We start from the raw sequence: 26561 nt of genomic DNA, 5'->3' as shown, positions 1-26561 counted from the left end.
TATTGTCATCATCATCATCATTGTTAATTATTGGTGACTAATTGTCACTAATGAAATACCTTTGTAGTTCAACTGAAGAGATATTTCCTGCCTGAAACTACAGCTCTCAACTGTGGCTCTCACTCCCTTAACTGCAACTTAAACTATTAAATACTTCTAGTATAACCCATGATAAAATAGTAGGTACAACCCTAGTCAGCACTGAGATATTCTTTCTACAGTCTTTATTATTGCTATCTTCAGCCCTGATAACCAACCTTTCCCCAAAATATTGTTAATGGGAAAATTTTTACAGTTTACAATAAGCAAGCATTATTGGAGAGGAACCAACTTGCAGTTTCAGCGAGTAGTTAACACTGAATAAAAAAGTTATTTTGAAATTATTCTGCTATTGTTTTGGAGGACTTACCAAACTACTGGAGGCAAAGATTCAAGTATTTGAAAAGCATTTGTTATGCTGTCAACAGAAATACAAAAACTTGTTTGTGAGCTAAGGATTATATTGAATTGTCCTTTATTTAAAGTGGTCATGTTGTCTTGTGTTTGTGGCATTTGAGCTCTATTGTGATAACTGACAACAGTGCCCCTTTCTTTAGTGTCTCTTTTAAGATTTTTTTTGTTTTAGAGAGCATGAATTCGATGTCATTTTAAATGTACAGCTCTTTATCACTCGAGGGAAAAGCAGAGGCATGTTATATTTAGTACTTTCATTTCTTCTGATTAAATATGAATTACTATGAAATTTTTCTCATCATCTAACACGCCATAATACGCCAACAGCTTTTTAATACACTATATAAGCACAAACTTCTGCTCTAAGAGTTTAATTTGCCCCTCTAATCCAATCACATCAACCTTATTTCTCTTATCAGAGATTCCCATTTTGAATTAAATGAGCTCATTAGTTTTAATCAAAAGCAGAGAGATCAAAACTTAAACGTAAATGCTTTAGATCAGAACTGTCACTCAGCCGTGCAGTTCTATTTTACTAAAACACAAGATCAGAGACCCTTAGAACCAATTTTTTCTCGTAAGGGATGCCAAGAGCTTGAAGATGCTATATCATTTTTTTTTTTCTTTTTTTCTCCCAAGGACAGATTATGCATTTAAGGTTAGACTTAGAGTATTTTTTTTCATCCTGGAGGAAATGGGAAAGTACACCATTCTGCTGTTGTCTCTTTCACGTTTACTGGTGCTGGCCCTTGGAGACATGAACAAATGTGTAGCCATCACCATCCACGAAAAAACCTGTCCTCAAAATATTCAGTTCTGTTCTGTTAGCAGTACCATCTAAGAAATAAAACTCTGAAAGAAAAGACGTGTTTCAGGATAGAGGATAGTGGAACCCTGAAACAGCAACCAGGGTCACTGGGATAGCAGCAATAGCGGTAAGATGAGGATCATAATTAATTATTATTGTTATTGTATAGTACACTACAGTGCAGTAGTTAAAGAGTACATTAAGAAACCACAGCATGGGTGCTTCCTGCTGTGTGAAGAAATGCTAAAATCAGCTTAACAAGTGTAGCTGTAGTCCAGCACATTATGCTATAGCACAGGCAATAAGTACAATATGTCCTCATGTGTTCTAACGGTAATTACCTAAACACAGAGAAGTAATGTTAATTAAACACACAATATCTCACGCTAGAAAAATGATCAAGCTCTAATACACATGTACCATTCCCAAGCAATTGAAATTAAAATTTCTCTTTCAAATGTTGTTTTATGAGAAAAAGGAAAGCATGTGACATATAGTACAGTATACTTGGCATTGACATTTTCTGGGATCATGTCATCTTATATCATAAGCTTAACATTATATTGATGTTACTATAATATGTACAAAAATATACATCTCTGTAAGTGAATAAAATGCATATAATTTATCCAACAGACTGGAACGGTATTTGTTGTATAAATATGTATTCTGAAGTGTTTGTTTTTCAGTAAAAAAAAGTACCTGAGAGCGTATGTGTGAGATGGGATTAGTTACCTAAAAGTCCAGAACAGCTCATGAACAGCATTTTGAATTTCTCTCAGGAGAGAACCATTACTGCTGGTATTACAAATCTGCATTCAGAGTTTCACCTTCTCATAGCAGATACTGGAACAATGCTAACGGTGATTATGCATGCAGGATTTTAAAAATAGGTTGTGTACAGAACACATCCATCGATGTCAGTGAGATTTACACAGGAATATATGGAATACAGTCCATTATGAGTTCTCAGGACTTGATTTTAAATGCCTATCACTCAGCCTTTTCACTTTTTTTCCAATTATGTCAAAGGAGGTTAGCAATCTGTTGAACATCAAAATGAAACTCTGCAGCACTTCATTTCTTATTTATTTATTTATTTTTTAAATTTGTAATCTTTAAAAAAGCCTGAAAAAGTAAGGTCTACTTGGCTTGATACTGTAGTAACTAAAGATGTCTTTAACACTGAAAAATAGTGCTCCTGGGCTGAATTTACTGAGTGTAAACCTACTGTTGAGTTATAAACCTCTGAAACTGTGAGTTTAGAATGCTAACAATATGATAAAAGTCAATGCTCACTGTGTGTGAATGAAAGCACTATACACTGTGAGGCTTAGAAGCATAAAAAGTAAGTCTGGATTGTCTTTGCAAACCAGATAACTGTGTACTCTGTTGGGAAACCATTTGCCTTTGTGTGTCCTTAAATATCTTTGGCAGATACTACTAAAGGAATAAACCTCTTTCCATTCCTGAAACTGCTAATGCAGGATGAGATTTCTGGCCACAAGGAATGCATTGCCAATTCCAAAGGGTGTGAAGCTGCAACCAACTATACCTGTACAAAAGTGTCATAAATGTTAAAATGCTAACCAAGAGCCAGAGCCAAACGGGAAGATGGTATGAACTAGTGGCCAACTCACAAAATCATTTAGTTATATTCTCCAAAGAATTTCTCCATGAACAAACCTTGTAGCTCTGCCCCTTCAATGGGCTTTGTCTTGGGATTAATCTTGGTTCAAGACCCCATCATTTAACTTCATATACTGCAAGAGTTCTCTGATATTAGTGGAATGTGTACAGATAGATAAGCATGCACATAAACATTAAGAAGACTGAGGTCCATGGCTCTGAACTTGCAGTGATCTGTGGAGGTACTGTGCATCTCTGTGCAGCCTGACTGCCTTAATGTTATAGAGCAAAACAAGGTAAAACAATGCAAATAATTCCTATAAATACAGCATAAATAAATACAGCAACAGCACAAGTACTATCCCTATGACTGATTCACAAGCACATTCAAATTCAGATAAACAATATGTCCCCCAGGAAAAAAGAAGTTCCAAATTTGATTTATGTCTTAAATAATGAAATGCTGCCAAAGCAGCCTGAATAAATATTCACCAACTTCTGTTTTTTTTTTTTCTTACATGTATTAAAAATAATTGAGAGGAGAAAAACGCATTTTCACATGCCAAACAGATAAAAGTTAGGCTTCTCACTCTTAGGAGGACAAAAAGCTACAGAAGAAAAACCAAACACCAACAAGGAATTTCAGGGGATTGTTGGGGAAAAATAGCTAATGGTTTAACATACAGGAAATTCTGGATTTGATAGCATTTCAGGAAGTTTTCACCTGGCTTTCATTTCTCTTCCTTGGAAACAGGTGTCTAAACAGCTTTTAAGAGACATTCTCAAACACCAACTACACAGCTCTTAAAAGAGAAGCAAAATGAAAGATGTACAAAATAGTAACAAAAAGGAAGCTGTCTTCTCATGTTATCTTCTACACTTGCTAACCTCTTCCCTCATTTCCTTAAAGTCTTATAATCCTTTACATAGACAACTGAGAATCATTATGTTCAGGTGAATAATTAGGTAATATAAATCTGTCACTCTCAGATGGATCAGATGCATCTTTGCAAATGTTTCTATTTCTTCTGCGCAGTTTATTGTCTGTAACCAGGCATTAGAAGACCTAGGAAAATTCAGCCTTGAGTTTTTATGTCTGTCCTGGTTTTCTCATATTATTGCCTCTTAGAATGTGTTTTTAATCAGAAAAGTAACTCTCAAAAGAGCACTGTTTCCAAGGCCATTCTCTCTTAGTAGCCTGCAGATCAAATTTGATCATTTTATAAGCTAAAAGATTTTTTCCTAACTACTGGCCCAGCAAATACAATTAAAAAGCTTCAAATTAAGACAATTTATTTCCAATGAGTGCAAGTTACTTAGCACTTGTGCAGATGCATGGTTTCCAGTGAAGTGGGTTTTGCCTGATTGCAGGCTGAACATGAGCAAGTACTGGAAGCTAAAGCTTGGTCTATGAAGGTGCTGAAGATTCTTGGACTATTTGGATGAACCACTTAGGCACATTTATGCACATGGACAGGTTGGCTGGAGATCAACTGATGAGCATAGAGCTAAAAATTTCTACAGGTGCTTTCTTGGTCTTGCTGGTGTGCTCAGCATCTCGTAAAATCAAGGACTAAATGAAATGCTTAGTGGGTGGCAAAGAAAAGGCTAGTTCATTCTTCCAAAGCAATACTATTTCTAAAAAGAGCTACAGGAATAATATTTTTGCTGTAAGCAGTCTCAGTTATAAACAGGAACTTGAAATCCCAAATAACCAGATTTGGATTTGAAATTCATGGTACTTGTATCTAACTTGCTAAGATTCTTAAAATTTCTCCTTCATTGTTTCCTGAATAGCTGAAGAAGTTAAGAATTGGACTGCAGGCTTCCGGTGACTTTTAGTTCCCTTCCTTTGTTTTCACAGGAGGAATAACGGTGGGTTACAGCCAAGGCCCCACTGAAAAGGGGAAGGCTCAGGGCACCTCTTCCAAAAGAAATGGAAAAAAGGATGACTTCCTCTAAATAATTTATTGCTAAGTAATGTTTTCAGACAAGGTAATAAGCTGTTGTCGTTCTACCTCCAAGATGAAGACAATTCACTTTTCATTACCTACAAGCCTATTACAAATGCAGAGGCATAAAAACTTTAAATCCTATCAGACTACTGTTGAAAGCTGGTTCTTTCAATGTTGTTTGTTTGTTTGCTTGTTTTCTCTCTCATCCCTCCAAATTTTCCAGATCCAACAATGGATGAAATGAGCTGGCATCTCATATTGTTTCAGTTTAGTTGTTTTATATAAATTCCTCAATTTTTTAGAACTAATTTGACATTGAAGCCTTACAAATAGAATTAATATTTTATCATTATCCAAAATTATATTTTAAATATTTACATATACAGATATTATTATTTTATATTATCAAAATCTGTAATTACCAGTCTATGGTCCACATGTGATGGTGCACATTTTTAAGCATAAGGCGTTTGAAACTGGGGGAACAAGTGAGTAACTCAGCATATCTTTCTAATGTGATAAAAGTACATGTGTTCAGGCAAAAGTCAAGTCAGTGAAGTAGCAGTGAATTTACATACAACAGCCAGAGAAGTGGGAGAACATGTTTAATATCTGATTTGCTTCAGACACTGTGGATTTATAAGAACTTGGTTATTATACAGGAATCTGTTAACTTGAACTGTCTGGTCACAACAGAGTGTAGTTAGTATTTTTAATTGGCGTAGTTAATCCCAACTGTGATTTCTTGAAAATTGCCTCCAAAGAAAGCAGTGAACGCCCCAATGCTTAGCTATATAAAATTTAATGGGAGAAACTATTAGAAATGCACTAAGAAGAACACTTTGCTCATTTCAGGAATGCAAGCTAAGGGATGGAAGGCTTAATTCAGTTGCCCACACATAGGTCTATAGTGTTCTTGTGAGCTGTGCACAGGAATTGCAATTTCCTGTGTACATTTCAGCACCTCTAGAAGATCCAAATCTTTCTGGAGCAGCTGATGGATGACAGGTGTGCCTCAAGTAGTCCAAGTTCCCTGCCTTTGGGAAACTTAAGCCACTAGATCCTAATCCCATTAAGGCAAGTAGAAATACTATGAAAGGACTTGGACAAGTTCCTGATGATTATTTTATTATTTCTAGCATTTTGCTCATCCTGTTGGCTAGGGCTTTGGTTGCAGATGTCAACTTTCAATCTGGTGTACAAGGTTACCTCAGACTTTGAAATGTGCTTGTGTTATTCCCCAAAATACACCAGACTTAACTTTAACCACAGGCAACAGTAAGCTAGAATTCTCTAAAGAAGCTTCATGCTGTTTTACCAATGGATAAGCAAAACTGTGCATGCAATTATTGGCAAAATAAGCTACAGTTTCACATAACTACTATTCATATACAAATGACACAACTTTGATGTGCAAACTGTATTTGTCGGTGATTGTTATTGCTCAGTTTGCAGGTTTTACAAGTGCAAACACTACTATATTTGGGGTGCACAAAATACTGCACCTGCAGAGAAATAAACCATGCTTTGAAAAATTATCCTGCAGTGCTACAAATAAAGAGTTTACTATGTTTTGTTATTTTTTATAAATCCAGACTAGGTCCATGTACTGGCTCTAGTTATGTAGGACAAACTAAAGTACAAACTCATTGATAGGCTTTCCCTATTATTATACAAAGCAATTTTTTAATGTTCTATTATCCTTGCAAAACCAAAGTAATATGAACAACTCTTTACTGAACTAAGTATTAAATGCCTCTCAAAACTTCCTTTCTTCTTCTTCCTCTTCTGCATCTCCTTCTATTTCTTCGTCTAGTCTAGCAGCATGTTTTATTAGGCTATTAATTCCCAACATATGCCATTTACTTCCCATGTAAACTTTATTCCACAGAAGTCTTTATATATCTGGTCAAATATAAAATGAGTTAGGTGCCAGGACAGAGCAATAAATAAAGCGTTGCCAGGATGAAGCTATGAGTAAGATTTTTGCTATTCCTGTAACGTTGAAAGACAGATTTTACAACAAATTTTGGTAGGTCAGTGATCTATGAAATGCATAGAGGGTTTTTTTTCCTGTTTGAAAACAACATAATAAAGATTTGCTATTAACAAAACTAATCACGGTAGGAAACTTTAACTCTGAAAATGTCTTTGGAAATGTTACAGTCCACCGGGCTTCAATCCATTATCTAAACATTCATAAATGTATCCTCATTCATCCAATAGGCCAGAACAACTCTAAGAGCTGTTATGGTCTAGTGAGTGAGTGGTACATAAACCATACTGGGTATGAAGCTGAAACTTCCTGCTATGTTTTTACATTTAAAGCTAATTTATTTTAAGCAATGGAGTAAATAATTTGACCTGACCTGTTGGCTTGGTTTCATGTGAGGTCAGCAACACTCACAATTTTTTAAGGTTCAGTGACAGTCCCAAAGAAAATTAACACAGTGGTATCGTTTCCTTACTGTTTACTTGTACTGTAGCAATTCTAATAAAGTTGGAAACAGAACACATCCAATGGCTAGGAGAGGTGCTGAGGTTAGGAGAGTGCAGGATCATAGTAATAGCACATCTGTCCTCTGTTAGGGTATAGGTCTAGAGAAAAGAAACTGGGAAATAAGAAAACAGCATAGGAAAAAAATGACCCTGACTAGTTTTGAGGGTAAAAACTTCACTGAATCCTCTAAGAGCTTTATAGTCATGTGAGGAATACAGGACTAGATGTCAAATCTCTTTTGAGATGTGCCTTGTTTCCAAAACTTACATGACTGTTATCCTTACTGAGAAACTTCTTATAAACAATTTTGATCATTTTTGTTTCAGCACAAAACTGTCAGTAAATGCTTTTCTCCCTCTTTCATGGCCTAGAAAGATCAACTCAGGGTATTTTTTTCTCTCTTGCTAGCTTTCTGGTTTGCCTAGTAACTTGTGAATCATTAGCTGACACCCCAGAGCATAGCTGTGAAAATAACTGTGGTTCAGAGCTGCCAATAATGGCCCACTAAAGTTTCCTTCCAGCACATGGCATAAAACCCCCCAACAAACATTAAAAAGTCCCTTCTTTGCCTAACATCGCCAGTCTGCTTAGGCTTAGAAAGCACAATAAAAAGAGGTTGCTTTCCAGATTTTCATATGCCAAATAGGAGGTGCTTTTGGTGAAGCTTTTCCCTGAGGGAAAGAAGAGCAGCCGAGTTACCTCACGCTGCTCAGCTGATTTTTGCATGATCCCACTCTGGGGAAACATACACAAGTGTCAAAGTCAAGCTGCTGTTGATGTTTCTGTACTCAGCAACTAAGCAATAGGAAAGTTTAAGAGGAAAAACGGAGTATCATAGTCTTTGAGAGCACCTGACATACAGCAAAAGCCATTAAACAGCAGCCTGTGTGTGTCAAGGAACAAACTATGAATGCAAAAAGTAAGCGTTTTAAATCTTAGTGGAATACCCCTGTAAATATAGCCACTTGAGGAATCTATTTCTTCAGAAAATACCTTTTGTGCCGCTGGGATATTTGGGAAATTCTATTTTCAGTACCTGTGTTCTGGATCTAGTGGAGCAATGCTTTTATCACGAGTATAAAATGGTTACGAGCCAATTCCTCATACAAAACAGTCAGTAACAGTGGGGCTTTTTTATGACAAACACGATGTCAGACAAAGGGCATCAGGACTTAGTCTTTGTACTACAATACAAAATAACAATACATAAACACCTTTGTGAAAGCAGCTTGAAACCCCATGTTTTCTATTAAAAAGTCATGTTCAATCTTCACTGTTGATAGAACAGAATAGCTAACACAGAGAACATTGTATATCAGAAAGGTCAATAGTTATTATGAGCTACAAATATATTTTTTGCCATCCTTCAGGCTGTTTAGCGCATATCACAGCATGAGCAGCTGTCTTCTTTAATGCTTTTAAAATTAGAATCCCAAAGAGGAAGAAAAAATTACATTTGCAATGATTGCTCTTTGCTTTTGTAAGTTTACTTTAATACACTATTTTATATACATGAATCTTCCATGCAGCCTAACCAAGGGGTAGCAACTGGTTGCTAGTATCTACTGGCTTGCTATATCAATGTGTATAGAATCCTGCCAAAAAATCACTTTGCACAAATTGTGTAACCTTGCTGAATAACCTTTCTAGAAAAGTACGTAGCTACTGGGCATATGTTTAAACTAAGCAAGCATACGTGTGCAAACACAGCCCGATCATTACTAATGGTGAATGCTTACTGGTTTAGCAGCAATAAACATAGAGAACCATCTGACCTACCACTTTCTCTTCACAGACTGAAAATGGAAGAAAAAGGGTGGTAAGATTGTGGCATCATTTGACCTCTTATTTTTTTCAAACACATCAACTATCTGGGTTCATCTTTGCTAACACTGAGCAACTACTTGAAATTGCAAACAGCTTTCCATTCTGTTCTTTGGACTTCAGTCATATGGGCTCTACCAAACTGTTCCCTTTTCCAAGTTTGGACCTTGCCTGGATGTGTATTGGTGTGTTAAATGCAAACTGGTATTTCATAAATATTTTGAAGTATGGAAGGCAAGAAATAATTTTCTTTATAAAACAACTAATTTAAAATGGTTCAATAATAAAAAATAAGTTGGAGTTTAATGCCATGTGTTGCCAAGGAAAAATGAATATAATTGTCAAAAAGAATGTTTTCCCCATAGGGTTTAATGTTTGGCTCACAGACAAGTTCATTACTGGACAGTGGAAAAAGCTATGGTGCTAAGCGCCATGACACTATGCAGATTGTTTGGGGGATAAAGGGAAATGCTGCTGATTTTGCAGGATCTGTAGAAAGTCCAGCTGCATGGCTTCAGAGTTCGGAAGACAGTCAAGCAACACTTTTAAGATGTCAGGAACCATATAATTTCATATGCTCATAAAGAATCTACTTATCCATGTCAAAAAACAGTGTGACTAACACTGTTATTTTTAAAGAAAAAGAATAACGGAAAAAATTAAGCAATATAGGCTTTCCCTTCCCTTGCCACAAACAAGTAACACATAAAATTTCTCCTGTGATTAAAAGTATTACTTAAACATGAAAATACTTATGTCCTCAGAACCATGCATCCAAATTTATTTTTGTATGCTATTAACATTTTCATCGTCACAAGATTGACTGTGCAACTGTTCCCTCACATCTGTCATACAGAAACTCCATGACCCAATCCAGGCAAGGCAGAACCAGGCAGGCTGCTAATCCTGCTCCTGCTGAGGCACTTGCTAGTGCAGGCACAGCTGGCATGGAAGGTAGCTGATGCTATCAGAATATACTGCTCAGTTGGTAGCGATTCCAGCAGCAATCTTCACCTCAACCACCTCCATGTTCTTGGCTGCAGGAGGGGTAAGAAACCCAACTATCTAAGTTTCTCTATAGCTTTGTCCCTTATTAGTACCACTTCCTTGTTCCTGTTACAGTATTTTCTCCTCAGGGTAGCATACTAAATTAAAATAGGGCAACTATTTCCAAGACACTGCAAGGAAGTACTTATACGGGTGAGTTAGCATTTACAGATTTCTTTGCTTATGCAGAATTTACAAAAAAGCCTAAAATAATGACAAGCACTATGCCATTGAGATTCAAAGAGAGCTGAGAACAGGAATCTCCAAAAATGACAGACTTAAGACTGCTGAAAACAAATACCTAACAGTGGTTCCAGTGGGCTGCAGCCATGCATTATTCTTAGGAGACAACTCACTCAAATTATTTGGTGAAAACAAATGTCAAATGAACCGGACACCTTTTATTATTTTTTCCTCTTTATTTATTTATTTTGCACTGTGGAGTTAAGAAGGTTTTTGACAGACACAATCAGAATCTGTCATATTACACAGGAAACGGCATTTTAAAAATCAGCCCACAGTGCAGGTATTTTGGCAGATTTATCACAAGGCTTGAATGGTAAACACTTAACAGAAGGAATTCTGGTCTTTTTTTTGCTTTATTTTAACAATGGGGACAATGACTTCTTTTTTCTCATAATACCCCTTCAATTCAAGCTTTAAGCAAAATAAAGCCATAACCAAGATAATAGGAATAAGATGATCAATAGTAATTGCTCTTCCTTTTTTTTTTTTATTCACCCATTTTTCTGCCTATGACCTCTAGTGTTTGCAAACTGAGTAATTTGGAGACTGATCATTTAGAGACAGGCAGAACACAGTATGATTGGTAAGATTTCCATGGTACAGTATTTCCTGAGTTTTTCTGAGTTTAAATTTTTCTACGTTGTATTTTCACAACCCTGGAGCTCGAACTGTTTCTTTTTCCTCCAAGCCTGAAGATCACCCCATGGATTAACAAATGATTGAGGATTGTCTCTTAAAAGACTCTTTAAAAAACTGTCAGAAAGAGCCTGAGACAAAGATTTATTATGAACTATTTAAAGGGCTTAATATATGTATCCCCAAAGAGCCCTTGGAGCAAACTAAAAAGGAAGAATGGAATTCTCAAAGAATGGGAAAAATCTCCAATGCCCCACTTTCTTCACACCATGATTACTGTTTACTCAAAGGATAAAATGCCTAACCTGTCACATGAAGCCTTTAGAAGCCATTTTACTGCTGATGTACCTTAAAAAACCCAAAACAATGAGCCTCCACAGTAATATGCCTAAGAAAGGCAGCTGTTATTTGCTTTCTAACCTGTTCACATTGGTGTGTAATGTGGATACATCTTGTAGAAATATCTGATCTCCTGACCCAGATAGCAATCAAACAACTGCCAGAGTGTTTGCTGTCACACAAGCTGTGACCATTACCTTAATTATAGGTTACCATATAACAAACCTTCCCTAATGAGCAACTCTTCTCCCACCTGTGTGCCAGATAACCTTTCTGTCCTTGAAGAGTACCACTGCAGATGATTTCAATTTGAAATTTGAAAAGCATATTCATATTCATATTCATTCCTTCCAATAGATACAAACACTACATATTTTAACGAGGTTAGTTGCTTTACTAGAGTGCCAACACAATAAAAAAATACAGTCTTATACTAAGTAAAGGGAATTAGAAGGAAATATACCTCTGGGAAATTTTAAGCAAAGCTGGATCTGACCCTTGATAGTAATATTCATATAGAAATATATCTATATTTACATATTCTATTGTGAGTTGGCATTTCTCATTTTGTGTCTAAAACCAGGAAGTGTACCTGAATTTATGGTTTACACAAATGCCTGCTTTCCCTCTCTGCTACCAACTTCCAGCAGGTTACACTTCTAGCTTTTACTGCTTTTTGCAGCATTCTATTTTCTAATACTGTTCTACATTTAGGACATTTCCATTCACTTTATAATTTACAGGACATCAGACAACACACAGACGACTTCCCTCTCCACAGAAGTTACCTGTGTTGTACCTCAGATGCAGTAGTGGGCAACAGAAAGAAAGAGTGAGACATGAGTCTAGTTTTGTTTTTTTGGCTTATCATCTGGAATATTAGTCTCTCTTAGGGGAGAGTTTCAACATTTTACCTGTTCATGCTAAATGCATGCCTAAACAAGCAAATCAGTGGAAATCATCTGCTCTGCGTTTTACTTGAAAAGTGTAGAAAGACTTAAAAATGCAGCTATTATGTCAAAAGAAGATCAGGAGGAACATGGGAGAGATCTAAACAGCTGTTTGAGCAGACAACTGGACAATGGATCAACAGTGTGCAAGATGTAACACACTTTCAAAGAAACTATTCCTGTATACGGCAGAGTTTTAAATAACTATAACTAGGCAATAAAAGGAAATGGAAATACCTCAGTGAAAACACATGCTCTGTATGGAGACTGCTATGATTAAAAAGTTAAATGAGATGTGAGAATACAAAAAAATGGATCTAAAATTAATAAATTAATAAAGAAAATATTACAGTGTCATTATGTTAATTTATAATCCAAGCTTTACATTGAGTATTATGCTCATTTCTGGTCATCTGCTATTAAGAAAGAGAATAATAAAACCAGAAAATCTTTAGTAGAATGACACCTGAAGAGAAATTAATAAGATTATGAATATTTAGCTTTGAGAACAGACAAATTAGAAGTGATGTGACAAAAGGTACATAAAATAATATACGATACATAGAAGATAATATAAGAAAAGGGAGATTTCCAATAAATGGAAGGGAAAACACATTTTGAGCTGATAAAGACAAAATGATAAATATAATTTTTCCTCACAATATGTAATCTATGCAATTCACAATCATTATATATATATATAAGAACTTCAAAAGAAAGACTAAATATCTATGAGGCTAACAAGAATAACCATGGCACACTATGTATAAAAAATTTACATGAGTTATGTCATGCTTCAATTTTTATGGTAGTTATCATTTTGTAGATTTTACATGTGGTTTGGAAATATCTGGTGTCAGGTACTCTAAAAGACAAGTTAATGGGCTAGATAGACAATGCTCACTTTTATATGAGTTCCTGTGTTCTTAAATTCTTCTTCCACATAAAGATCTGTGGCAGAAGATGTTTCTCTTGTTTACTCATCCACCACCAGGTGTAAAATTCTCCAGTGGTTTCTAAGTAATCAGTAGCACAGAAACAAATAAAATGGAGTCTTTCCAGAAGTAATACACAGCTCCTTGAACTTCTCATTCTTTCGTTTTCTGGCTTTGAATTGGATCATTCTGATACACTTTCCCTAGAAATTAAAAGCAGCAACATAAAGCTGATTTGTACTAAGGGAGAACTGAAGCTAAGACCTGTGGTGAACCTCTTGCCTGCGGTTCTCGTTTATGAGTAATGAAAAATCCAAGTGCTTTCATCTTAAGTAATTACAGATCCTTGAATGGACTTAACATTAAGTGCAACATCTCTTCGTAACTGAGAAGATCCATCCTCCAGCTGGCCTAAGATGTCTGCCTTTGCTGCGCACACATTATATATTCAAAATGTTCTCCGTGTTTTCCCCACACTACTACTTGGCAGAAACAGCTTGCAAAGCTTGGCCATTACCATTATGGGATTGATCATGAAGACTCTACGCTGAAATCCATTTCCGCAATCTTTACAGCTAATCTTTGAAGTTAAAAGATTGTTATTACATAGAGAGTAGAAGAATGAAGGCTTTACAAAGAATAATAATCAGATTGTTTTCAAAGACATTATAATAGAGATATAGCATATTATATATTGAAATCAAATAGTTTTGTCAGATTATATTCTGAATATTAAAAATATTATCATCATAATTTTATGTTAATCCTGGTATATTTTTCATGGAAAGATAAGGTAATCAGGAAAGAATATAAATCTTACATGAAAATATATTCTGCACAATGTGTATATTGTGACAAAAAAAATTGTGACAGTGAAATTAACATGTTTTAATGAAATACTGCACAAATTCTTATATACTACAAAACGTGAATTGCAATGTGAAATTATTTTTCAAAGCCAAAAGGTGATATAAGACCAGCAGTGATCCACATTCTCTTTACACTCTCTTACTGGATTAGTCACAACATAGCTCATTATATGGTTCACTGTTCTATGGAAAAAAGTTCCCTATGTCAAGAAATCTAATGACTTTGATTAATTGATATTTATACCACAATGCAAAAGAAAACCCGTATCTCTAAAACTTTTGTTAAAAACTATTTGCATTTTACTATTTAGGCCCCTCAGATTCTCCTAGAAAATCCCAGTAGGGCACAAACAATGATTTCACATAAAAAACGTTAGTAGCTGCTTAATGTAATCTGGTGTTACAATAATGATAATGATTACCTCATCATATTGGTATTTTTTGCATTCTGTTAGCAAATTTTGTTTTTGCTAACATGATGCAAAAGTTGTTAATATAATGAGTCTCATTGTATTAGCAACTTTCTATCACATTAACAAGGATTAAATTTGCTAATGTAATAAGGCAGTCACTAACATAAGATTAGTGCAAAGAGAGACCAAAATCTCTGTAGACATCCTGAAGGTAATGCTGAACATGTAAGCAATGCTCATGTGCCCTTCCTTTGCTAGCTATACTTTGAATGCTGTGTCATATCCCTCTTACACTCACTGAATGTTCTCCAGGAAGGTCCATTTTATTGAACACTAATTGAGCCATGCAACAATTATTAACTTCTGATGCAAACCCATGAACCATAGAGTTTTCTTTTCAGAAGATAACTGACTCATTCAAATGGATCATCTGATATTTATACAATATAGAGATATGTGTTCACTGCTGATTAGTTTTTATAGGACCTTCCATGATGATCTACCGATGTCTATACAAATATCAGACACAGCAAATGCCCTTGGACTACATTGTTCTTGGGGGTTTCCCGAAAGAGATTTCCTAAGTTAGAAAGAGTTTATGACATAAATGCCAGGACATAAATGACAAACAGCGGAACTCAGACTGTAATCTTTGTCCCTGCTTGCATACTGCAATGTCAAAATGGCTGCACAGCCCCACCCACACCTGCATGAGTGACTTGGGAAGGAAGATATGCTTAGGCATGCATATATCAAGGAAGATTAAGAGGTTTTAGCCATGTCAATGCTCCCTGACTCGTGCTGCAGCACTGTGCCTATTCACATTCCTAGGATAATGCTTCTACTTGCTTTTAGCTCCCTGTCTCGGACTTCAGATGTGAGGAACTAACGAGAAGCTGCAGCCCTATGTGCAAATGGAAATATTGGTCCCACTTCTCAGTGGAAGCCTAACCTTGACTAAATGATTTATCTCTAACAAGCAGCCGAGTCATATACTAAGTTAAAGAAGAGTTATGACTGTTGTTACTACAAGAGAGCTTTAGAAGTGGAGTTTGCTCTCACCTTACATTTTGAGTCTTCTAGGTCAAACCACATACCAAAGCTTACAGTCTGGGAGGTATTATCCTTCTTATGTCCTGTCTCAGAACAACCTACAAAATAAAAGTACTCCTTCCTGAAGTCGGCATATGTCCAGTGTTGGGATTTACCATACTACAGTGTGTGAGTGTCTGAAGGCAATTCTAGTTTGACAAAAGTGAAAATGACACACAACAGTTTGTCAACACAGCAACTAAGTACAGTAGCAAGCAATTAAACACCACTAAAACATTCTGAGGAGAAAGAACAGCTGCTTGTGTACAGTCTGGGGTGGAAAACCATGGTATCAGAAAGAGAGTAGACATAGGCTTCCGATGAATAACCTCAGCGCAGCCTCATGCAAAGAATGACAAACATTTGGTATATAGTCTGTCTCCATTCAGGAAAATCACCAGTAAATTCACCAGCCCATACAATGTAGCCACTGATGGAAAAAGGGAACGAGAAAAGCAAGTAGGATTTCTGTGGAGGAGAGCTCCTGAGGAAACTGGGAAGCCCGTAAGTAAACATGAGAACTGCACAGATAAGTAAGACATGCTCCAAGTTTTGATTTGCTCTATGCTTGATTTGCTCTTATGGCCAAACAATTAGTTTGTGGTCAAGAATGTTAAAAAGTTAGAATTAGCACATAAGAATCATCTGAGCTGTGAAGTCCTAGATACAGTGGAACAACCACAAGTACCACAATCAGGTCTGTAAGGAAATGCAAGGACTGAAGAGGGAGATAGATATAACGAGGCTCATCTGAAGAATATGCAGAACCTTTTGACATCAAAAGAATTAAAAACTGGGTTCATAGCTTTATGTTAATATGCAAGTTCTTCTACTATAAACATCAGGCTGAAATGCAGAAAAATCTAGTTTTGTGATAAACTTTATTCCAGTTCATAGTACTAAAATATAAAAAGGAACAAACATGAGTTTTCCATTTCTTTTCCTTCAGTTCTTGGGGTGTGATTCCTGTGAACAATTGTTTAATTAGAAGACCATTTCTTTCAGGGGAAGTGTATAAGTGAAGCCCTAACCACTTATTGTTATGAACAGCATGCAGCTTTTTTTCTTTGCTAGAGCAGTATTTCTGGAGCTGATTTGGGACTCAATTCTAATACAGCAAACTGTATTCTGCTGATCTAGATTTCACCATCACTATTTTTTTGTTTATTTTTTTTTTGGGGGGGGGGGGGGGTTGGATTATTTTTGTTGGCTTTTTTGTTTATTTGGTTTTTGTTTTTGTTTTTTTTTTTTTTGTTGTTGTTGTTTTTTTTTCTATGCAGGAATCCTATTCTGCCTTTCCCAGTTTCATTTGACTCTTGACAGTTCACAGCTGAGCAGTTCAGAGGAATACATAGCTTCCTTAATTCACCTCACTTGACAATAGCAGGACCTGATCCTGCAAGTCAGCTTTAAAATTGCAATTGGAAGCTGTCATAGAAATCACGTGAGAAATGAATTGGTTCTCACCATTTCTGAAAATTAGGTCACTTATTCAGGACATTAAAAAGAACTTAGGAGTTATGACTTGAAGCACACATTACATTTTTTTTGCCAGTGTATTCCCCTTACCTAATGCATAGAAATAGATTCATAATAATGTAATTCTAATAAGCAAATCTGTCTTAAAAGGTTCCTTTACAGACATATTTCATTATACAACTCTTTAAGTTTATGTTGAACTGTATGAATGATGATGGCCCTTTTTTTCACAAGGCTTCCATAATGCCAAAGATCTTTGGATTGAGCACAAGAAAATTTATGTCATATGAGGATAGCACCATGAAGCCTAAATAACCATAACCCTAAATCAGTGCAAAAACCCAAATGATATGCAGCATGGCAACAGGGCAGGTGTTTTGAGGAATACATTGCATTCTCCTAAGGCACAGAGGCAGAGGGGGACAGTGACATAAGGAGCAAGAAAAACAATTTGTTGATTTTTCCCCTCATGTGCTTCGTACCATCTAACTGCTGAAAGCATAGTGCACGACTTGACTCTGCCATTATCAGTCAGAAGTTAGCCTGTGTAACTTCCCTGTTCCAGTGACAGCCCCCATGCATCTCCATGGAGTAGTAGAGAATTGTGGGGCAGAGACGCTTAGGTCCTTCTGCTCCAGTGCCCCACATTGCCTCACATTTGAGCCTTCGGATAATCCCTGTCGGGGCCAGTAGTACCAGGACTGATGTCATCTGCAGGCCAGCCGCTAGAAGTCAGCAGTCACATACACTCTTACAAAGAACCCACACACACGCACAAAAATCTATAGAAAAAGCATCTTGCTAAGCACAGCTGATATACAGATTCCTTGGGTCTTCTAGAGCACCTTGGATTGCCAAGAGTTGCCCAAAAGCACCCCCCTCTAAGTATGTGTGAAGCATGTATTGCCAAGAGTGCACACTGCACAGCAGCATACAAAGACATGGACATTGCTTTTGTGCAGACAACAGAGGTGCCATTTAAACAGCTCTCCTGGGTTCATATGTCTGGAAAGGAAGTTAAATTTGGGGGGAGGAAGGAATTATGGTGCGTGGGCCTGTATAATTAGAAAAGCACCAAGCATATGAAGAAGCTACCATAGAGGCTGTTGGGGCTGCATACTTCTGCATAAAAGGCATAGTAGTACCACCCTGTCCTTGGACAACACAGTATTATTTTTAGTGTCATGTGCTGTATTACGCTCTCTGATAAAAGTACAGGAATATGCCAGATGACTTGATTTCTGCCCTTGTCAGATTATTTTGCTTAGTTTCTGCTGAAAACATAAGACCAGCTTTGCAAAGTTATCTTTGTGGATTTTCTTCTCCACTTCTTTTGCCTTCCTATTGCCATGTCTGATCTATTTATCTGTGGCTCAATTATTGATTTATGTCCACTGGGATGGTAGATACATACCCTGTAAGTGATACCAGCTTATTTTTGCTACATTAAATATAGTGAACAGATACTCTGAATTGTGTCTGTGCATAAACCCATCACAAATTGTTATTAATTATACTCGAAGGAAGATGTATTCCACTGTTGAACTTTCCAGAAAAGGCAGAGTAAAATAATTCTCTTCACTGAACAATTTTTAGCTTTGTTATGGGACAGCTGATGAACACAATATTGCTTTTACTATGCAGTCCTGAAAGTGCCAATGCGGGGAAAACATGTTCCTTAGTACTTAAAATAAAAATACCAAAAAGTTACAATAGCTTGCATGGAAGCTCCATGCATGTCCGCTTAACAAAAATAGCCTTTGAACTGCAAAGACATTTGGTGATGATTACTGTTCACTGAAAAAATAATTACAAAATGTTACTCATCTATTTCTTTTCCTGTCCATGTGTTTATCTATCATTTTGCTGTTTTCAGCAGAGCAGATGTGCTATGACAGAAACAGCAGCTACAGTGTTTGCTTCACATATAGAAACAACAAGCAAATGTGACTCATATCCTGGATTACACTAAACAAAATGGAAGAGTGACAAAAAAAATCTGTTAGTCTAACAACAGATTTTAATTGCAAACTAAATTGAAATTCATTTGTTTAAAAAAGTGTTTTCAAATGTTAACTCACAGATTTATGCTGTTGTATTTGCCAAAAATGTTAATGCTCTGAGGTGAAATCCTGTTTCTAATGAGGTCACTAGAGCTTTGCCACTGCATCTGTGGGGCAAGAGTCCATCCTGATCCTTTATTTGGCTCCCCTCAGATAATTTACACATTTTATGTACACCACATAAGCACTAAGCTTTAACTTGCTTTTTTTAAAAAAAGAAAAAAATTATCTCTTTAAGGCTGCAAATGATCAAATAAAATTAAGGATTTGTCCATGAAAGATTAAATCAATAATTATCATTCAATGATCAGCTGCAGAGACCCAGGCTTGAAATATGAGCTATTTGTCAAAGGGCAAACTGAAATGTCTTTTACTTTAACACAAGCAGTTCCTCTGCTCTTGACCTATTAAAACTTTGTTTGCTATCATACTTGCTGGGGAACGAGCCATGCAGAAAGGTGTTGAGGAAATGAGCCAGCGTGGTTCCCAGGTGATATAAATGCTTTATCAAACTGATCCCTGCCTTGTTATGTAAACTATACCAGGTACCGTTCTTTTAAACAGAGAGATAAACAGATCTAATATGCTTCAGGGCGTCATGCTTTATGCATGAACTGCTTTTTATTTTTATATTAAAGATTTTCTTGACACAACCCTTTGCAATGAAGGAAAGCTCCGATATAATGTCTTAACTACAATCACTGAAGCACCTGCAAGTTCAAAGTACTGAGACTGATATTCCCCGATCAGATAGTCCCATGCTAACATATTTAATTAATTCTTAATAAACAATTAATTTTTTAGTGAAATACCTCCTGTAATGAGAAAGTCTCTCTCAAAAGACAAATGAAGTAATCCTCTGAGATGGAATTTATAAATAACTTGGTCTATCATTCTATTTACAATATTTAGCTACTTATTCTTGGCTTTCAGTTGTCTGATTTATTGCTTGTTTTCTTATTTATTATACAGTTTTCAATCTGAAGTGATATCAGATAGAATGTTTTCAACCTTCCCAGGAGTAATATCCAGTTTCTTTTTATAGCAATGGGATTAAATTCTAGTCTCAGTTTTCATGGAAGCAAATGCAGAATATTACCAAAGATATCAGTATAGTTACTTAAGATTTAGATCCCAAAACAAGAGCAGAATTTAGACAGCTGTCTTAAATTTGAGATGTACAAGACGAAAGTGAAACACATTCATGGTCTCATTTCAGAAAATGGACAATTACAAGGATCCACTTTCAGAATTGTGCACACTATTAGCCTAAAATACTATTAAAAATTGCTTGTTCTCAAAGTGAAGCATCACTGGTGACATGTACACAGAAATATTCATGTATCTCACCTAAACGAAGATTTTAAGTACATTTCCCAATCTCAGTGCAGTCCTAATTACTGCATCACTGGTGACACTCTTCTTACTAATCTGCTTCTATAGATAGATTTGTATGAATATATATATTTGTCTGCTAGTGCAGGTATACATGCGCGTATTCAAATGGCTTTTGCATATCCTCCTGCTAAGTTTCAGTAGTATTTCCAATGCCTAATTAATCAAAAATCATTGGTCAAAACGGTTTATAGAGCATTATTTGTAGTATAGTTAACGAAACAAGTGTAATTACTGATAAAGAGTAGTAGGTTTAGTCTACGTTAGTTCACATTTTGTAGGCTGAATAAAATCCGTTACTTGATAAAAGCCTCAGTTTTAGCATATACATTTGCACAGAGATAGCACAAACAGCATGGTTTTAATGCTGAAAGTATCAGATTAACACATGGAAACTGGATAATGTAACATTCTTCACTAAAAGTCTGGATTGTTTGCATATAATGCAATGTTTACTTCAGGACATATCTTCTGGAGACATGATGCCTTCCTTCCCTTTATTCCATGCACAACTTAAAATAGAAAAACTAATGAAATTTAACTATCCATAAGTCTTTGTTGTGGATGGACTGAATTACAACTTTTTAATTTACTCAAGTAAAGAATTATTACAGTAGGACTCTAGGGCAGGAATGTGTTAATAAAATCATACTCTTTGCCTTTTCATTTACAATAATCCCCTTGAGCTGATTAAATGAAATATCACTTGTTTAATAACTGACAGAACATTATTTTTAAGCAGAAATGTTTTGCATATCTTCCTATCCTTTTTTTTAATTCCAGGCACAAAGTAGTAAAGGCACTGACATCACACAAAGGGAGTAGAGTTTAGCACTTGGATATAGTTTGTCCTGTCATAGTGGCATCTATAATTTAGTGTGAAGCAGTGAGGTAGACAGAGCATTATCGTTAGAAATCATCCTGAACAGGGATATAAAACACAGTCGCAATAACACTTGTCAGAAAGGTGACTGCAGTCAAAACTAATATCCAAGAGTTTCAAGATAAATGCTGACACTGCAGCCATCTTACAAAGACTATTATTGCTCAAAAAAACCCCGAGAAAACAAAACCAAACTGTGAACCTTCCCCAGAGTGAACAAGTTAGTGTGAAGTTTGTATCTGAGGCGGCGTAAACTTGGTGAGATTTACAGTAAGTAAAGCCCTTCTTTACCTGAATAAAGTACTTTATGTCACTACAGAGAAGGAGTCAGACAGTCTTTCTGTCTTAATGACTTTAAGCTAGTCTAAATTCCTTTCTCCACCCTCTGCCCATTATCAGGAGTATGTGAGTGCAGTCCTTGGAACAGGTAATTTCCAAGTTCAAACCTTGTCCCTGCTGCCCACTTCCCAACCAGTATTCCTCAAAACCCACTTGATTTTCCTAGTCTTTATATTTAGACTGATATCTGGTTTGGAATGCAGCTGATTTTATAGACTTTTACAGCTGATTTTGTGAACTGCAAAGCCACAGGGAAACTCCAAAATCAAAATGATATTCTTGAAACTTAGAGGTAAGTATAGTACCTTGACTGTGTTTGTTTAGTTAGCACTGATAATGCATATCTCAATATAAACAAATGTTGGCTCTTTAATACACTGATTCATAGCTCAGTGTCTTTGCAGATGTACTACAAGTTATTTCTTCTGCTATAGGCAACCTGTCCTGATCAGAGACACAGAGGAGATGTAGTAGCTTAAGGGCTTATATACCCTAGTATAATGGATTAGATGGACTTCCAACAGTGACCACCACTGCTGAGAAATGGGTGAAAAGTGAGGAATGTCTGCTACAATCTCTAGGTTCTGTTCCAGGGCCCAGTCATTCTCAGAGCATAGCATATTCTGCATCTGATGTTCATTTACTAGCCACCATTTTTCAAGGTCTACTACCTTTAGCCTGAAGGAAGCAAGGAGGAGGTTGTTCAGAGAAGATCTAAGTGTCACATGTAAAATGACCAGCTTGCAGAAGCTCATGAGATGTATCTTGCAGTATTTTTAGGTATTCTAGAAACTCAACCATAAACAGAATGAGACTTACTTTGCGTTGATATAAAAAGATATTTAATGAAAAATAAAGGAGAGTAAAATAGACTTTGTTATTAAAAGGACTTATCATAGAAAAGAATCAACTAGGTTGGAAAAGACCTTTAAGATCATCAAGTCCAACCATTACCCCATAACTGCCAAGACCACCATTAAACCATGTCACTGGGGACCTCATCTACATGGTTTTTGAACACTTCCAGGGATGGTGATTCCACCATTTCCCTGGGCAGCCTGTTCCAATGCCTGATCACCCTCTCAGTGAAGAAACTTTTCCTAATGTCCAATCTAAACCTCCCCTGGCGCAGCTTGAGGCCGTTTCCTCTTGTCCTATCACTTGTTATTTAGAGAAGAGACTGACCCCCACCTCACTACAACCTCCTTTCAGCTAGTTATAGAGAGCAATAAGGTCCCCCATTAGCCTTCTCTTCTCCAGACTAAACAACCCCAGCTCCCCCAGCCATTCCTCATAAGATTTGTGCTCCAGACCCTTCAATAGCTTCTTTGCCCTTCTCTGGACCCACTCTGGCACCTCAAGGTCTTTCTCATAGTGATGTGCCCAGAACTGAACACAGTATTCTAGGTGTGGCCTCACATGATGGGCCTGATCAGTTCCCTGGCCTTGTTGGCTAAGCTATTTCTGATACAGGCCAGGATGCCGTTGGCCTTCTTGACTGCCTGGGCACGCTTGAGAGGACTGGCTTGTTAACAATACCTCTCTGATTATAGATAACAACAAATGCCTCTGAAAAAGTGCCAGAGACCTGTTGCACCCCATTAAATAATAATATGCATGTAGAAGACCTTTCTTCCTTAAATTGCCAACTGGTATCTAAATTGACTTGCAGCGTCATATACTGTTCTATAAAAATAGTTTAACTGAAATTAGAAGAGAATGTTGACACTGTATATAAATGACCACATACTTTAAAAGTCTGCTCTGCTCTTGACTGCAGGAATAGTTAGCGGCAATGAGTTACACATGTCCACAGCATTCAAAAAACATGCTTCCTTTTACCTGTTTCGCTGATAGGGATTTTACTGAATGCTTTTGTCTCCTTGTGAAAAGATACCTAGGGTACTATGAGGCAAATGATTCTGGTCCTTTACATCTTTCCTCAGAAAGAAATATTCCTGTACCTCCAGTAATTTTTGTGTTTCAAGTCTAAAGCCATTTTATACTTCTCATATTATGTCACGTGTATGTTAATAGAAATAGCGCGCATAAAACCACACCATTTTTAAAGGTAATTTTAGTACTGTTTTCCAAGACATTTTTGTAGATTGGAAAAATGTCTCTTTCCTTGGTAATCATTGTTACCCTGCAGCTTTCTGGTTGCCATTTCACTGGAACAATGTGTATTTTTAGCACCTTGGCTATTTCTCTTTTCCTCCATATTTTTTCTTCTACTATGTACCATCTAGAACTACTGATCTGCTTCTCCTTCTTTTTTGAAATCTCAGGTTTTTATTGCAATTGTTTTGACCTCAGTGAACAATTGTAAAACCTCAGTGGTTTAGACTAATGGAAAGAAACTAAGTTCAGTAAAATGAGTAGCTAATGTGCATGTACCAATAAATAGACTTTCTTGTTATTTTTTTTTCATATAACCCAAATTACTTTTCAGTCTTACCCTTAGTTCTCCAAATTACCACCTTGTGTTTAACTGCCCATCCTTGACATATTCCTATTGTCTTTACTGGAATGGATTCATAATTTTTCAGAAAGATGTGAGTTTCACAATAACCTCAGGAACTTCAACATTTAGGGAGTCATTACCACTCCTAGTAAGTTCATACATGGTGCTATTCAGTTGTTATTACTTAACTGTCATGATGGATTTATGTACTATAGTTTCCCAATACTTGCTAATGGATCTGTGGATTACAGTTTCCCTGTATGTGCTATGTTTAGCTCTTTCCTTCATTCAAAATATCCTAGCTCACTTAGTATTAGGAGTGGTAGTTTGTGATGTGAATACTTCTACCTACACCATAATATTGAACATAATTACATTAGACCCTCAACTATAACTCTTTTTGAACCAACACCTATATAGTACAAAAGATTAAGGTAGAGAACAGAACCATCATTTTGTGTGTCAAAAAGCACAGATGTCTCAAAAATCAAGAAGTGTTCACTGAAAACTTGTCAAGGTGTGAAATTTCTGGTAGTCAAATGCATCCACCATTATACTTTAATTAGATTAGCTGACTCTTTTATCTCCCTCAAAACTACTCTCTCATTAGTCTTTCCTTGGCCAGCATGTCTGAATATGAACCACTTGAATCCCTGCAAGGACTGTGATTTCTATACATATCCATATATATAGAAGAAATAATTCTAAAGACTTAATTCTGACATTGAATTATCCCATAAAGACATCATGATCAGTAAGATCTAACATCATCCACTGTTTCCAGCTGGTGGTATCTTCTTTCAGCAACGGCTGGTTCCATGAAATTTAAACTTAATGTACATTTGAAATAATGCAGCTCAGAGCACAAACAATAAAAGTGTGCCAAATCTTTTCTGGGATGCGTGATCACTGTTAGCCAGTCAAACCCAAAGACTTTAGTAAACATAAGGTGTCAAAACCTGACTGTTTTATTTGCAGCACATATACTTTGAATTGTAAGAACTATTATTTGAGATGGAAGAAAAACATTTACATGCAGCTAGTGGTAGGGGAAATTTCCTCTCCAAAATTTAAGAAGATTTAAAAAATATATTTTCCTTAATTGGAGGCACCAACCTGCCTGCAGACTGCAGATGCAAGCGTAACTTCTGATTTTGTTTCTGAGAAATCTCCCAGTTCGAAAGTAGGATATGTTATATATATATAAAGTGAAAGCTATAAAGCAAACATATACTGAATTTCTTTGCTAGCAAAAAAGAGTCTAGATTTATAGTAAATTTACTTTCCTTCATAGCTTGAAAACTGCATTAAATAAAAAAATTAGGTTAGATAGAGAGGAATAAATTTAATCAAAACACTGTTAGACAAAAATAACTTGAATTTAGGAGTCTGCAGCAGTTACTGCCAAAACAAAGCTGCTGTTATTTTACCAAAGCTAACAGCATTCATTGTTTGAAAATGCAAAGTTAAAAAAAACAACAAGAAAACTTTGCTAAATTATCTATAGTATTTAATATGGTAGACTACTTTGTTGCAATGAATTTATCTAATGGATTACTTATAGTTGCATTTCACATAGGAAATGCTAGAACAGATATATTTCAAACTATGTTCTCACTGTATGAGGAAAGCCTGAAAAGAAGAAAAAAATAAGCCTGGAAAGGAGAAAAAAAAAATAATGCATATGTAAGCAAGAATAGATCATGAAGTTAAAGAAAATGCTCACCCCCACTCTAACTGTATAACATTACGTATAACACCGGAACAACTTAATTACAGAAGTTGGGGATTTGCATTGTTTATAATGGGCATAGGATTTGGCTTATAAACTTAACTAGGGTTGGGATTTTGGACTAAGAACTGCTGTTGCAAAATATTTGGGAAGATCAAAAAGTAGAAGGAGATTTCATTTGGGCATTACAAATTATAATTGTAAAAATATTAATACATAGAAACAAAGAGCTAAGTTTTTTTCTACATATCCTAAAATTATCACTGTTCAAAAAAATCACATTCCAGATCAATTCTATCTGCTTGCAGTGTATGGAAGAATAAATAGCAAAGCACTTTAGGTGATTTTATAAGTATCAAAAGACAGAGCTGTGCTAATCAATTCCTTTTATTTGTTCCTTGTTTTGTCTTTATCTTGAACATAGAAATAGAGAAAAAATCATAGTAATTATATTTCTCAGAAGTCAGTATCATTTACTTTCAATAGAGTCAGTAACACTGTTTAAACCTT

The 26561-nt window shown here is 36.1% G+C and overlaps 1 protein-coding gene across 6 annotated transcripts in view; it reads right to left on the bottom strand.

The window, feature by feature from the left end:
- NPAS3 (neuronal PAS domain protein 3) overlaps positions 1 to 26561 on the bottom strand; it is a 607962-nt gene that overhangs the window by 52087 nt on the left and 529314 nt on the right. The window lies entirely within an intron of this gene.

Source organism: Pezoporus occidentalis, unplaced genomic scaffold (genome assembly GCF_034315485.1).
Source record: "Pezoporus occidentalis ecotype Australia unplaced genomic scaffold, CSIRO_AGI_Poc_V1 ctg108, whole genome shotgun sequence".
NCBI lineage: Eukaryota > Metazoa > Chordata > Aves > Psittaciformes > Psittacidae > Pezoporus > Pezoporus occidentalis.
The sequence above is the reverse complement of the archived record's forward strand: the minus strand, read 5'-3'. Positions and strand labels throughout refer to the sequence as shown.